This window comes from Lactuca virosa, chromosome 4, assembly GCF_052849685.1.
Source record: "Lactuca virosa cultivar CGN04683 chromosome 4, Lactuca_virosa_CGN04683_v6, whole genome shotgun sequence".
Classification (NCBI taxonomy): Eukaryota; Viridiplantae; Streptophyta; class Magnoliopsida; order Asterales; family Asteraceae; genus Lactuca; species Lactuca virosa.
In genome coordinates this window covers 180,486,677-180,500,309 of record NC_136429.1, presented here as the reverse complement: position 1 = coordinate 180,500,309, position 13,633 = coordinate 180,486,677, and positions in this window count along the sequence as shown.

Sequence of the window (13,633 nt, the reverse complement as noted above, 5' to 3'; positions counted from 1 at the left end):
GTTATTGGATTTCAGAACAACTTAAATGCCAAAATGGTCCTGCCCTCCGGTGTTTCATGTCTGGCCCCTGTCTGTACATAGTAGTCGAAAAGTATTGTTTAACACTTATAAAACAATATCACTCATAAACCTTGAGTTAATTAGTCGCAATAAATATTAGACTAAAAGTTAGCAATAATAATGTTAGGTTTCGTCGAAGAAAAAGACGATTGTTAGAAGCGAAGTGCTGTCTGAATTTCGAGTCATCACTTTAACAAGTGAGTGCATAGTTACTTTCATCTTACACATAGATATGAAGTATTTGATATAAATTACATGCTATGTGTGCATATTATTTGTGTTTCTGATATCTATGCTAGATGAACGATCTATACATGTTTACGTTATTTAAACTGTATATGTATTTTTATACTTATAAATATATATTGGGTAGTGACGGGTGATGAGAGAAAGGTGATGATAGAAAGGTGATGATAACTAGGTGATGTGAGATGTGAGGAGATGCCATAATCTTGACTTGCGATGTTGCGATGTAGCGATGTAGTCATCTACCAGAGTATAGATAGCGACCACAGACTATTCTAGACAGTCATGTGGAAACACCAGCAGACTCATAACCTGTAGGGGATGAATTACAAGTTCAGGCGATGTTGTAACTACGTATTCATACGATGATACTCCAACCCTTACTTTGAATTATGATTTCAGGCGATGTTGTAACTACTTATTCATGTAATGATACCCTAACCCTTACTGGACATGTATTGGGGGAGTAATCCCCGAATCAGTATTGTCTATGTGATGTAGGCGATGATCCTTAGGAACAAACATATATGGAAATGTGATGTAAGGAGATGAGAGGTAAATACGGTGTAGGAGATGTCCCTTAGGATAAATCTTTAGGAAAGATTAAATGAAGAAAATGGGGATGGGTAATCGGGTTAATTGATTGACATGAATTATGTGAAGAAACAAATTAACTATATTATTGTGGGTTGAAAACCCTATATACTCACCATGTTTCCCAACCCGACTCACTCAGTTTATTTATATCATAGGTGTCGGTTTGAAGATACATTACACTGAGAGATTAAAGGAGATGTAAATCATTAGTGTAAATGAATGTAAGGTCTGTTTATGCTTATGTTTCTGCATTGACAATGACATCCCAAAGTTTTAATATAAACAAAATACATTTCTACGGAAATATCTTGATAATATATTAATCATGTTTTCTGGGAACAAATTCCGCAACATATTTCTTTAAAATGGATACTCTGATTTTTAAGTAACCATAAATAAAATTTTTAAAAATGACCAAGAATTTGGGGATGTCACATTTATAAACATGCATGTCTTGAACTCAAGTTTGGTCAAAACAAATTAAAAAGGGATAATGTCTCATGCACGAGTTAAAACTCTATAAAACTCGAGATCTAACAAAACTAACCACAAAGGGACTCTAGGGATCCATAAAGTTGGCAACTTTATGGAATCCCGACACTCCCAACATGAAGAATAAGGCATAAAACCCTAGATCTATGCACAATAAACCAAAAATATTGGAACTTGAGGACTTACAAGAGTCCAAAAGGTGCACCACGAGATGATGAGAAGAGTTGCTTGCTGAATCCAAGTCTTAATGTCACTTTCTTCTTCTTCTAATCCCCAAAAATCAACATAAAACTCTTAGAGAGAAAAAATGGAGGTTATGGTTTGCTTGGAGGCTGAGAGAGTGTGATGGAGGCTAAGGGCGAGCAACACTAGGCATCACATTCCCTTAAATAGGGGCGCAAACTCCAAATATTAGGGGTTATCATTAAATAGTTGTCACACCATGGCCATAGGCTGCCACGTCGTGGTGGTCATTTAAAATCCGTGTGTCCAAAGGCCATGGCCACGTCGTGGGGATCCATGTGCCACGCTATGGCCACCGAAAATTCATACATTAATAACAACCTTAAACAATAGAGACATACCAGGACTTGGTGTTACAGTTTCCAATAAGAATTTGGATTAAGTTAGGGGAGAGTGTTGTTTGGTGATTCATAGTTTTGGTAGGTGGGATAAATATGGCTAATTTAATAATTCCTTTCCCAGTTTCAACATCATTCGCTACTACTATTTTGTTCTTTTTAGGGTTCCTTTGATTTTTCTTACAATTTTGTAGGTTTTTAGGATCTGATTTCCGGAAACAAGAATTACACCTTGTGAGATAAATTTTAGTTTTTGGACAATTACGATGCAACAAGTTACGTGCAAAAATGTTTAACTTCATTTTAATTTAATTTCTTGTTTGATTAATCTTCTTGCTTAATTCCATTGCCAATTTTGTAATTTCGAACATCAAAGATCGTATATGTACCTTTTTAACTGTATTTTGAAACTCAAGCGGTTATAATTGCCAAATGATAGAAATTTTAAGTTGGAACAACATTATAATTTGGTTTTGAAATTTCTAACTTCTAAAGGTCAATGCCTCTAATTCTTTTCTAACATACAATCGCTTAACATTTGAAATTTCTAACTTTAATTATGGATTAATGAGTTAAGTATCTGTGATTTGATCTTGTAATTGTTGCCTTACAGAATCCAATTAATGCTTGGCCACGACATGATGACCGATTGATGGACTTTTGACCGTTGACTTTGAACGTTGACCTTTGACTTTTTGGTAAAGTTGACTTTTGGTCAACTTGAGGGTTTTGGGTTTTGGATTGAGAATTGGTCCCTGATTGTTGTATATATGACTCGTAGTACTGATTCTTGGATTGTGTGAGTTTTATTGTTATCTGCTAGGCTACGAGGTGAGTTTTCTCATTATACTTTGTATTGAAGTATGTATCCTTGTATGTAGGATGTTGGTATGATGTAGTGATTTGTTAAATTAGTTGATCTGTTATGATTACATGTGCTTTGGTTATTATTGTTTATCTGTTTGCATATGTCAAAATATTGTAGTTGGGTTGAGGCAATCTTGCTTTATGTTGTAGGGCAAGTTACCCATTTGGTCCAGGTGTACTGTAGGCCTTGTGAGACGGACCAGTCATATGGTAGGCCCAAGGGAGTAGTCCAACTATTGTAGGCCTTGGGAGGCAGTCCAGTTAGATTGTAGGCCAGGTAGAGCGGTCCAGACATCCTGTAGGCCTTGCGAGGCGGTCTAAGCAGACTGAAGGCTCACGTATGCATTTATTGTATGTGTATTGTTGTGTGAGGTATTTTGGGGGAAATCACTAACCATTGGCTTACAGTTGTGGATTTAAATGTTTTAGGTGCTTCAAAGGATTAGGGGAAAGTGAAGGCATGATCGTACATGTCATCTTATTGATTTATGTTTGAGAGATGTTATTGATACTTTGATTTTTATGGGTTTTTTTTTAAACAGTTATTTGAATACTTTATGGATTTCACTTTCTAAGCTTGATGTAACACCCCAAAATTTTAATGTAAAAATTTCACTTTTAATATAATCAAAACACCCATTTTATCTTTTACTCAAACGTTTAGAAGTATTTTGTAATAAAACGGTTATCAGAGTACAATCCCAAAATCACAAAGTTGCGGAAAAACATGGGTGTATGCGATGCGATCAAGCCGGACCCTTCCCTTTCGAACCAGAAGTACCTGAAACCATAAGCAATAAACTGTAAGCACAAAGCTTAGTGAGTTCCCCAAAATACCGCATACCATACATACAATAGAGAATGTTATGTGCCAGCCATAGTCTTGCCATTATGCCATGAGCCATATCATGGTCTTTCCTTGCCAAGTCGGGGGCCAATACACTGGGTCTTACAGACAAGTGCCAAGAGCCACCTCCTGGTCTTCTATGCAAGCATCACAAAGACAACAAGCATACAATCTACAACTAACAATCTACTTAACTACCAGGGTCCGAACACTAGTCTTGTATACAAATTTGCCAGGAGCCACCTCCGGGTCTTACATACAATGCCAAGTGCCACCCCTTGGTCTTCCAACTATATACAAGCCAATGGGCCGACATTGGTGCCTTCGACCCATAGTATAGTGAAGAGACTCACCTCAGACAATTGAAACCCACAGATAAATCTATGACTGCAGATCCGCTAAAATCCCCGCGTTATTAATCACAAAATAACATCGAATCAATAGTTAGATCCTGACTCACACTAAGAGTCCAAATTAGGGTAAAATACCTTTTTACCCTTTTCCGAACTTGGCCTAAGGCTAAGGCCCAAACCAATTTTTCAAAAGCCTAAAGCCCAAATATGACCCAATTTTCCAAATTGGTCCCAATCCCTTTCATGGGCCTTCGCCCAAGAAAGTCCAACAAAATCTCAACAACCCAATAATAGAATTCAGATGGCCCAACAAGGCCCAAGACAACCAAAGACCAATATGGACCAAAACCGAGAGCCCAAAACCACCGAAGCTCAATTTGCTGAGTATGCGGGGCGTACTCAGCTTGTACGCTAGCGTATATGCTTGTACGCCCAACGTACTCCACCATCTTGACCCACTTCCTATTTTTAGCTCTTAATTGATTAAGACTTCAACCCAAACCCAAATCTGACTTCCTTAAGGTGGTTTATCACGTAAAGTTGCCAACTTTACGTGCATGCATGGCTTAATGGGGTTTTAGAGCTCAAAAGAGATTAATAAATGACTTAAGACATGCATAATACCAAAACCACCATAAAGTTTACATCTTTATGCTCAACAACCCCTTAATGTATCCAGATTTATAAGGATAAGCTCTAAAAATGACATTAACTCACAATCACCAACCAAATGGACCAAAATGACCAAAAACAAGTCAAGGAGTAGATCTATGAAATGAGATGACAAGCTTTGAACTTTATACCTCAAAAGCCACGAAATGATGGTGTTAAAGCTGGATCTCAAGGCCCTCCTCCAAAGAATGAGTATTCAAGCTTCTTCTTTCCTCTCAAGATGCATAAAATCCCCCACAAAAGCTTCACAAAGAGCTCAAAAGCACCACACAAAGGCTAATGGATGAATTAGGGTTTTCAAGGGTATGGAGGCTGATTAAACAAGGCTAAAATAGGCTATCTTATGATTTATATAGGGTACAAGCCCTAAAATTAGGGTTCCTAATCTGCACATGTATGCTAAGCATACTCCACGTACGCTCAGCGTACGTGGATGAGCTCCACAATCAACTTGCATGAGTACGCCCAACGTACTCCAACTTCCTCAAAGTTAACAATTCTGCCCCCTAGGGACCAAATCCGCAAAACCTTACACCCCCAAGGGTCTAAACTGAAAAGTCCAAAGAATCAAGTGTTACAACTCTCCCCCACTTGAATTGTAACACCCCGCCTCCCAGGTATAAAAATTAAAGTTTATATATTCACATTCTTAGACCTACTCGACGAGTTGGTTGCCCCAACTTGTCGTGTAGAAGCGGATCAGGCCGCGTGATTTAGGAGGTCTACTCGACGAGTTGGAGGACCCCAACTCGACGAGTAGGAGCTGGAAAATGAAACCCTAATTTCCAGGGTTTTACACCCTATTTAAAGGGTCATTAGCCTCCCTCTGCCTCCCTTACCGTCCCCCTTGAGCTCAGAAAACCCTAATCGCGCCTACTCTCCATTTTTGTGTGTTAAGAAGCTTGGAAGGTGGATTTTGTGAAGAGAGATTGAAGTCTAAGGAGCTTGGAGCAAGGAGAAGCTTGTGGATCTGATTTCTACTTCATCTTAGTATCATCTTGAAGGTAACAAGTCGTTACCTTGACTTCTCTCTAGCTAGATTTCTTCAGGCAAAGGTTTAGGGCCATTTCTAGTTTGTTGTGGAGTTGTTTATGGTTTTTGGGCATGATCTGAAGTTGTAACTTCAGATGTAGACTCCTCTAGCCCCTTATAGTCATAAAGTTCTAGCCTTTAGCAAGTCATGGCCCTCTCCTTACCTAAAACTTCCTCTTTAGCTTGGTTTTGGCCTTTAAGACCTTGCATGTACGTAAAGTTTGCAACTTTACATGGTAACTATGCCTTAGGAAGCTAGATCTACAATTTGGAGCTTTGGGATGGCTTAAAAACGTCTGAATGAGAAATGGACTGAAGGGACTCGACGAGTTGCATGGTAAACTCGACGAGTCAGATGAAGATTGGCCGTTTTTGGTTTCTACATGGACTCGGCGAGTCAATGAGATGACTCGACAAGTTAGTTAGGGTTTTTCCCGACATTTTGGACACCACATGGACTCGACGAGTTGTCTGGAAACTCGGCGAGTCAACTAGGGTTTTAACGATTTCTCGAGTTTTGGAAGAACTCCACGAGTTAGTGGGCTACACTCGATGAGTTGGGTCAACATGGACTGTTGACCTTGACCATTGTCTTTGACTTTGTCATACCCCATACCGAGATGGCAGAAACATTTGGGGGCGGAGGACGTCATGTACAGTATCATAACAATGCACAATAGTAAAAAAAAAGCAACAACATCCATTGCATTAATAAAATAGTTAATACATGTGTGTTCTTTGTATAGTTGTATGACACCAAAAATGTATAGCAAAAATAAAAGACGAGTCTTGAACATCCTCCGTCTTCTCAAAACCTGTGCTAGTGTACCTGTCTACTGGTTCCCTGAGAATACAAGTTATTTTGAAAGAGAGTGTCAACATTTAAGTTGGTGAGTTCATAAGTATTTAGTGTCAAATGTTTGTATTTGTTTCATGAAAATGTTAGTATACTTCCCAGAAAATCCTATATTTTCTACTTAAAATGAAAAGTAGTATTTTACCCAAGACCCAACTGTTTGTATGTTTTGTTCTCTTGAAATAGTGTATAATGTATGTTTGTACTTGTTTATAGTATATATAAATGTATGTTTTCCATATTTGTAAACTATCTTTGTTAGAAAAATAGTATGCCTTATTCATGTGTGAACATCATTGTATGTATGTAGTGGAAAGTAATATCTTTTAGTAGTTTTGTTTAAAATAAAACTACTGAAGAAATGTTTGTCTTATAAACCGAATTGTTTAGTTCATGCTTAATGTGAATGAGGTTATAACCATACTTAATTGACTAGTATAAAACACGACGTTCTTCAGGCGTCGAAAAAAAAAGTATGACATTTGTCACCCGTAGACCTGCCGGTCCCAACTGTAGCTAACAGCCAAGGTGCGAGATTGTCAGTCCCGTATAGATCTATACACAAACTCACGCTCTCCCTTCAGGAGACTCTGGTTATAAAACATGACTTAGCAAGGATTTTGCTAAGTACCATGAAGTAGTATTTCACATTCTAGTTAACTTATTTATGTATAATATGTATATGTTTATTGTTCTTGTAAACGAGTAGTGTACTTTGCAATGAAAAGTAATAGTATGCATGTATTGATTCATGTAGTGTTTCTCTGATCTAGAAAATAATATGAATTGGTTCTCTAAACTATACCTATTATAGTTTACTAGTATGTTTGTTTGAACTGTAAATGATTTGGAGAAAATACCCATTTGTTTAGCATATACAAATAAGTTAAGTATGTTCTTGAAATGAGTTTTAATACTCATGCATATATTTTGTATGTATAATTATGATTTAACCGGCAGTCGGACTGGTGATCCCACCCTAAGCCCACAACCAAACAAGGAACATGAGTTAAGGTAATAGCAATAGTCCTAAGTCTGTTAAAGCCTAATTATACATAAATATACAAATGAATATGATTTTGATATAAACATAAATCTAAAAATAGTTTAAAAAGAGTTTGAAAATGGTTTTAACAATATTTATAAGCATAAGAATTCTTTGGTTTGTTTGTTTTCACATGTAAGTGTTAACACAATTGCATTGTGTTTTTATTGTATTCTCCCCCTAAAAACATCGAAGAAGGTAAATTATAGGGGTATGAACTCACCTTATCTGAGTGATTCGATTGAAGGTTCGATATAGGATGTGCTTCCACAAGTTAGATCTCGTGACAAAAACGAGTCCTAAAAGCATTTCATGTAATATATATGTATACAATTAGTGAATATATAGCAATTATGTTAAGGAAATAGCCTAATTTGTAAGTTTCACTTACAAATAAGAGTGATAGAAGTGATTTCGTGAGGCTGCAAGGCGTTTTCGGTCAGCCTTGGGTTTTCGGCCACATGAAGATCGTGGTGTTCTTGGTGAAACCAAGGAGATTCAAGTGTTTTCGGCTGAAGATCACCAAAATGGGGGATGATTGCTTGAAGAAATGAAGAACACTTGATGTTCTAAGCAAGATCCGAAGGAGATACAAGGCTTTTCGGATGATAGTTGAAAGAGAATTGTGGGTTTTTGGTTGATGTTTTTGAGAGCAAAGTGTGTGTTTTCGGTTGGAAGGGGAAGAAGTGAGGCTATGTTTTCGGTCCAAGCTATTTATAGCAAGGTAGAAGAGTTTGATGGGACATGTTCGTTGGTTTGCGTACCGAGAGGATAAGACCGAGGTTTGTGGTTGCGAACTGAGGGTTTGCGGCTTCAGATGTTTGCGGTCCGAAGTGATTTCTCGGCTGAAAATGATTTCCGGATGCGAGGCGTTTACGGTCCGAAGTCTTTAAGCCTTGCGAGGGTTTTCGGTCCTAGCGAGACTTCTCGAATTTAAGCAATTTACATCCAATTTTTGTAACACTTCTAGTAAAAGGTTTAAACACATAGAGATTTTTAAATCTAAACTTAATAAGATAACTCTACTTAATAAGATAGATCAAAACAATAAGTTTGACTTTAGATGACCCAAGTTTGACTTTGGTTGACTTTTACAATATCAAAAATAACGGGTTGTCACAGACTTTGACCAAGGGTTGACCAGTTTGACTTCTGGGGGTATTTTAGTAAATTGGAAATTTATGGAAGTGGATTACTGGTGGATGTAAGTGATTGAGTGTGGAGCTGTATTGGAGAGTTGACATTATCATCCCGAGCTACTTGTAAGGTGAGTTTTCCTCACTATACTCAAGGGTCTAAGGCACCAAGGCTGACCCTTTTTGGATTGTTATCCTGATATGTTATATGCTCGAGTATTGTATGATCTGTTAGATCAGTATCCTGGTAGATAGGATGTTATTATCCTGTTATGATCTGTCAGATCAATATCCTGGTAGATAGGATGATATTATGCCATTATGATCTGTTAGATCGGTATCCTGGTAGATAGGATGTTATTATGTTGTTATGATATGTTAGATCGGTTTGTCTGTAAATAGACTGTTATGTGATTATCTGATATATGTGCACATGTGTGATTGGTGGTTGAGGATTATCTGCTTTGTGCAAGAGCCAATGGACCTAGGTATTCCAACCCTATGGTTGTGGGTCGTGAGTATTCCATCCCGAGGATGATTGGACTCGTAGTATGTGGGCATTCCAACCCGATGGTTGTGGGCCGGGGGTATACCATCCCGAGGATGACTGGACCCATAGTATGTTGGCATTCCAACCCGATGGTTGAGGGCCTGGGGCATTCCAACCTGATGGTTGATTGGGCCCATAGTATGTTGTTATTATATGTGTTACTTGTTGTGCAAGTATTTTGGGGGAACTCACTAAGCTTCGGGCTTACAATTTTGGATTTTGTTTCAGGTACTTCAGATGATCGCGGGGAGGCGAACGCGTGATCGTGCACCTCCTCACATTTTTATGATCTTGATTTCTGGGATACTCTGATGTCTAAACTATTTTGAAAACACTTTGTAATAACTTAATGGTTTTGAATGGTTGAAAAAGTTTTAAATTGGCTTGATTTTTTATGGATGTTACATAAATTAGATTTCGTCCTCGAAATCATTCCTTACCTTCACAGGCACGCCAAACAATCTAAGCAACATACCCAAAACCCCGAGCATACAACAGCCTTCCCAAAGGCAACCAAACCCAACCCTAGCAGGGCTCTCCAATCCTGATGATGAACAAATCCTTTCTCAGCCTAAATTAATCCCCTGCAGAAAAACCACTCATATGTCAAGAAGTCAGTGGGAGTCGTAGTGATCTTGAGATTTTCAAGAGTCAACCGACAATAAACCTTTTAGTTATCCCTAACATGCGACCTGACATTGATAACCTATCGTGTTTGGTTGACACATTCTTATTTCTTTGCACTTCTAGTTGAGTTGACAATGCTTATGACTTCTATGTTTTTCATTTAACTGCAAAAGCAAAAAGCACGTTGGTCAGTGAAAGTAAATTGAGCAATATAGGTGAGCTGCTAACAACATGGAAGCATTGGTAGACCTTTGAGCTACCAGAGGGCAAGAAATTTAGAATTGTGAAGTTCAGTCCATATAGGAAAGCTAAATTTGAATTTGGTTTGGTCCTAAACCTTATCTTATGATTATAGGTTAAAAATGATAGATTCACATGGATGGGAACGTATGCACCTTGAAATCTATGTGGTAAAGATTCACTCTAATTCATGATAAAGATTACGAGGAAATACTTTCGCTGATAGATTATATGACCTGATAAAGATCAATATGGATGTTGGATGTGTTAATTGCATTCTCAAATTCATAATATGATTACGACGTCCCTCTTCATTTTTTGAATTGTGAGGAATGGCAAGGAATTATTTGAACTTTCATGACATATATCTACAAATTCTGAAAGGGATTAAACTCACATATGTGCTATCCTATAAAGGTGTATAAACTTAAGAAGTCTAGTTGGAGACTTATCGAAGAATCGCGTAACATAAATCTGTACTTCAGTAAGAAAGTCAAGAATATTGATTTCTAGAAGTCCAGTTGATTTCTGGGTACATGTCAAAGCTTGTAGAAGCATAATTGTTATGCTGGTATTACATATTGACAATACTGTTTGTAGGGAACAAAGTTTTCAATTTACAAATTGCAAATTTTGGGAATTGTTTCGCTATAGTAGACTTAAGGGAGAGGGCAGTCATACTTCGTTTCAAATTTAAAGGTTTAGATCGTATAGTTTAATAGAACTTAGTCATAGACGTATATTAATATCATGTTGAAATATTTCAACATATGATATATGATAATATTATAACAAGAGATTGAATAGATATGAAATCCTTATGTGAGACATAATGAATCAAGCCCCATATGCTTCAGATATATGATCGATTACATATGCTATAATATTCACTTATTTTGATTTTTCCAAATGCCTTGAGCATTGAGAGGAAAACGGATTAGAATTTTTGTGTGACTAGAGTTGTTAAACAACTATCAAGAACATTTTGAGGTCTATTGAAGATTGGTTGCTTGTATACATTCAGAAGTATGGTATTGTTTGGGAGGACCATAGTGACATGTTTTAGATTGAGATGTTTCTTGGTCAAAATTGATGGTCGTATGGGAATATGGAAATGTTTCCATAATAAGAGTTGATTATTAAATCTATATGTGAGTTGGAAACTTTAATGCAAGAAAAGTGTTCAAGGAGTGTACCTTGAATTTGAAAGTTTATTACAATGGAATTGTTTCTAGTAACAAAGTTCCAATGGAAACATTATGTAATATCGTTGGCTCAGACTCTGCGACCTAGAAGCCTCGGCATCACAGAAGGTCAATGCATGTGAAGCTGGAATTCCAATACATTTTAGATAGTGATAAGAATTTGGAATTGTGAAATGAGCATCATTGAAACCGTGTCCAGTTGATCTGTTCACAAAGGAAAGACCATAGGGAGGCATAGTATGCATGTTCATAACATGGCATAACTGATGTTATTTAATTCAAGTGGTTAGTTGATTACTCGAAACATTATATAATGAATAAAGTCATAATTATCATGGTGATTAAATAATAGAGATTATTTATATTTAATAGGGTTGTGACATAGTTAATTAGTTTATTATTATGTTTTACTTTGCATGTTTTACTTCCTGAATGATTTGATTATTCGAAACTCCACAGTCGCTCATACTTTAAGAAGTAAGTAGTGAATGAAGACTGTCATGAATTGGATTGTAGATTGTCTAAGGAGATTAGACATAGAAACATGTGTTGCTACAATATTCATGAGTACTTAGAAAATGGAGATTTTGAGTATTGAATAAACCCACGCTCAGAGAGTTTCTTTATGGATTTTATCACGAGTAATTCTGATACAATAATATCTTATATTCTTAAAATGGAGATATATGAGTCGTAATTTACAAGTCGGTTGTGCATTGGTGCTACATAAACACATCAGTAATGTGATGTTATAAAACGTAGTGTCATGCATGATTTGGTGAGTAAAACATACAAGCATATGAGTCAAAATTTATTCGTTCCTTTTTCCATAACGGGAAAAACGATATCTTTGGGGCCCTCGATGATTTGATGTCGACATCTGAAGTGCTTGGCCGAGCCCGGACTAAACTGATGTGTTCAATTAGTAGTCTGAATTCAGTCGTCATAAATCAGGAAACCGGGAAACATAATTTTGGAAAATAAGATTGATTTCAATCCATGTCTCGTATCCATACGATATATTGTAAAATGAAGGAATATTTGATCACTTATCTAAGGACAGATATCTTATCGGATCAGAGTTCGACAGTTGCTTTGGAAAGCACCCTTTGCTGTTTTATTTAGAAGTTATACATGTAATTTAGTTTTAGACTTATCTAAGTGGGAGACTGTTGGATTAGGTGTCTAAGCCAATAACTAAATTAGTATACTCTTGAATAACTACCAAAGTCCTTGGGTTAGCATAATAACCAGAAATAGCTATAAATGATATTAGGAGAATGAGAGATAAATGATTTGTTAGTATATTATGTGATTAATATATTAATTGCAAATAGATAATTTACTTGTTAATTTATTATTAATAAATTAACATGCGATACATTGTTAAATAATTGGTTTGAAATCAATTACAATTAATTAATAATCGGTTAGAATTAATTTGGGATCAACTGGAATTAATTAATTATACAAGGGTTACTTTGTAATTGTTTAATAGTAGAGCAAGAGAGAGATTCTAGAAACCTCCATGCTTGGAAGATTTTAATACCATATTAGGGTAATCTAGAATGCTCCAAATGGATAATTAGGAAACTGGATAATTACCTATTTATGGGTTATCATTATCTAGGGTTTCTTAGGGATATCTAGTAACTATATAAAGACACATTGGGCTAGAATGTTTGTATGGCTCCTTCTAAGAAGCATATGAATGAAAATTATTATTATATTCTCTCTCTCCTCTTCATTTTAGGGTTTCTAGTGTTTTGGGTGTGAACCATTAGAGACACGAGATTTCTAGTGCTTGCTTTCCGAGGTATAAGGAGTTTGAAGTGATTTGTTTACTACAACAAATCAAAAGGTATGTAACCTTAATTATTATTAATTTGATTATACTAGGAAGTCATTAAGGTTCTATTTATTTTGTTGTTCATGGTATGTTACATTCAAAGTATTAAAAACATAGATCCTTTAGGTTACATGTGCCCTTAAATGTTAAGTGAAATTCCACAAACACATGGTTATTGTAATCTATAAAACCCATCATATTCCACACTGATAACAACTTTGTCGAAAACCACAGTTTCTGAAGTTTAGAACAAGCTTAAGATCACATATAATAAACATGTTTTTCAAGATTGTCTTAGCTTTTATTTAACAAACCTTTTTGGATTAATGTTGAAACCTTTTTCTTTGAGGTGATGAAGTAAATGACAGTAAGTAAGAG